Source organism: Empidonax traillii, unplaced genomic scaffold (assembly GCF_003031625.1).
Source record: "Empidonax traillii isolate 1590-97213 ecotype Southwest subspecies unplaced genomic scaffold, ASM303162v1 scaffold768:size374112, whole genome shotgun sequence".
Classification (NCBI taxonomy): Eukaryota; Metazoa; Chordata; class Aves; order Passeriformes; family Tyrannidae; genus Empidonax; species Empidonax traillii.
The window spans coordinates 187654-190706 of NW_020955961.1; positions in this window are offsets into that span (position 1 = coordinate 187654).

The window sequence follows — 3053 nt, forward strand, 5'->3', positions numbered from 1 at the left end:
ATTTTTCAAAATCAGCAATGTCAGGATATGCACTTATCTTTAACTATTTTGTTTAGCCCAAAAAGTACTCAACTCTGATCTTAATGGAACTGTACATTGTTAACACAAAGTTTTTCAGTGAATTAGTTTAATCCTGTAAATCCGCAATACAGATATGTACACAGGACCTATTTCAGCAGAAGTACACATTGCTGTGTTAGCACTATTGCCATGAAGGCTACTTTAGGTAGAGCAAATAACCTCCCTAGGGCAGCAAAGAAAATCTGAGTTATAAAATAATTTTCCAAATATTTGTGAACAGAGGTTTGGAAACCCTTTCAAAGAGCTTTTCATCCCTCACCTGACACCATGTGTAAAAAACTTTAATCTTGCTTAGGAGTAATAGGTAATTTGGCACCAAATGACCTTATCAAATTTTATCAAAAGGAAAAGCAATACAACTGGTTTCCCTCAAGTAATTTCTTGGAAGCACTTTTAATATAATGTTCAACCAAGGATTTTTTTTTTTATCACTTTCCTTTAACACAACTTTAGCTGCCACCATGTTAAATTGATGCTAGAACACTTTCATCTGCAGTAGTTCAAGCATTCACTTTTTCACTTAAACATGTCATGTTCCATTTTTAAAAAAACTTTGGAAACATATATATTTAGCAAATTCCTGCTCTCTGTTCACCTTCTTTGATTTTTATATAGAAGTAACTTAAAACAGACTGATGAATTCATGAAGGAAATTGTGCTTAACCAATCTGATTGCCTTCTATGATGCTATGGCTGGACAGATGACAGGACAGCAGTGAATATTGTCTACCTTGACTTCAGCAAGGCTTTTGACACTATCTCCTCTGAAATCCTCATAGTTAAGCTCAAAAAATGTGGGTTGGACTTGTGGACAGTGGATTATGTTGTGCACTTATTATACAACACACCATAGTGGGATGCTGCTGCCTTCACTCCTGCCTGTGCAAGGTCAGAACTGAAACTTTGTTTCTGTTTTGCCCCTTGTGGTTGTTATGACCTGCCTCTGGAGGCAAAGGTAACTGAAGTTCTTGTTAATAGATTCCTTGGGATGAATAAACTGAATGACTGCTATATATAGATATATATGTTTATATGTATATATATATAAAATAAACCCTATATATATACATAAAGAAAGAAAGAAAGCAAGCAAGAAAGCAAGCAAGCAAGCAAGCAAGCAAGAAAGAAAGAAAGAAAGAAAGAGAAAGAAAAGAAGAAAGCAAGAAAGCAAGCAAGCAAGCCAGCAAGCAAGAAAGAAAGAAAGAAAGAAAGAAAGAAAGAAAAAGAAGAGTAGATAGCAGAGAGGAAAGATATCACCGCTTGTGGATCCAACAATTTCAATGTGTGATAGTTGCAATTTAGATCTGTTGGGAATGGGGCAAGTCTGTACAACATAGAGTTCAATGATTTAATGTACATCCAGGTTTAGGTGGGAATACCCAGGTACCTCCCCTGGGAGGGGAAGTTTTACACTGTCTGTTGCACTGTGGATCATGTGCAGTTCTCTGGTGAGGTCGTTGTTTCTGACTCTTTCATAGTTGCCTATCACATCAGCATAGCTGTGCCAGTTATGCCCATCAGAAGGGATGAATACCTTCAGGTCTACATGTGAATGTCCTGATACCTCCCCCAGAAAACTCCTGAAAACTGCCCCGGAGGGGAGTTTTACTCCTGAGCTAGTTGTCTTAAGGAAGAGATTGGCATGATAAAAAGCTTTATTCCACCACCAGGATCTGTTTCTTATGGTCATTTTTCCTTATCTGACTCAAACCCTAACTTTTTGTTAAACAAAAGCTGTTTTGTTGCGGTCGTCCTCTACTGGTGGGTGTGCATCCTGTCTGTCTTATGCCAGTAAGTTTTGCCACTGCACACAAAAAAACGTCTACTCCTTCTCTTTGGTTGTGAGGTACAAACCTAGCTTCAGCAAAGCACCCTTTTGCAAATGGCTAATTGTTTGAGTCATTAAATGCTAACATTTCAGTCTCTCACAGTACATCCACATCCATTGTGTTTTCTGCAACAAGTTTCACCACTGAGCCTGTGTTTAAGATATATGCTGCAAGTGTTATTAACCTTTTCCTTATAGTGACCTCCCATGGTCTCTTCCAACTTAACCATTCTGCAGTTCTGCAGAAGGTTGCAACTTGCTATCTCTGCCTCTAGAAATACAAATATTGTGTCTTGTTCAAAAGATAGAAAACAGCAAAATACCCTTGTATGAATTGGAAATTGAAGGATTTAGTCTTCGAGCACTTCAAAACTAGCCTTTCTGCCACCGTCATGAAGAAACGTCCATCATGAAATTCTGCTCGTTCTGAAAGCTTTTAGTATCACATTTGTGTTGAAAGTGGACGAAAACTCTGACAAAACTGAACATTCTGATAACATTAATGACTGATAGCCTAACTAAAATTTTATTATAGTCAAATAATTATAGCTCTGCCATCTGCAATATAAGTGGGAAAAAAAGGCAAGTCTGGATGTGTTGGGTGTACCTCTCTATATATGCAAATGTACATATGCATGCATATTTCTTCACAATTTGGTAGGGTAGAGTTTCTTTTGGTCCTGAGATGGACTTAGTCAGATAGTGAGGGAAAGACGTCATAGAGAATATGAAACTTCAAACACTTCATTAACTTTAGAATATTAAGGAAGACTTCTGAATGAAAATAAAACTGTAACAGCAAGGATGTGTCCAGTGTGCTTCTGCAAGCCATGTTAGCAAGTTTTTCCATTAAAAATGAAATGAATTTTCTTGGGTTTACATTATATTGGCTTATTTTTTTTTGTCCTTTGTGTAGAACTTTTGGTGATAAACCTAACATATTCATAATTTCAGTCAACTGAGCAGCATTCCTGTTGTCTATTGTTTGGGTTTTTTTCCAGGTAGAGAGATGGTATGAAAACAACCTGTAATTGAGTAAATGTGAATTTTTGTGGAAAGGAAACTAAACATGTAACAGTGAGAATGAGGCTATGTGCCTAACTAACTCGTTTAAAGGAACAACTGATGAATTTTTTACAGCACT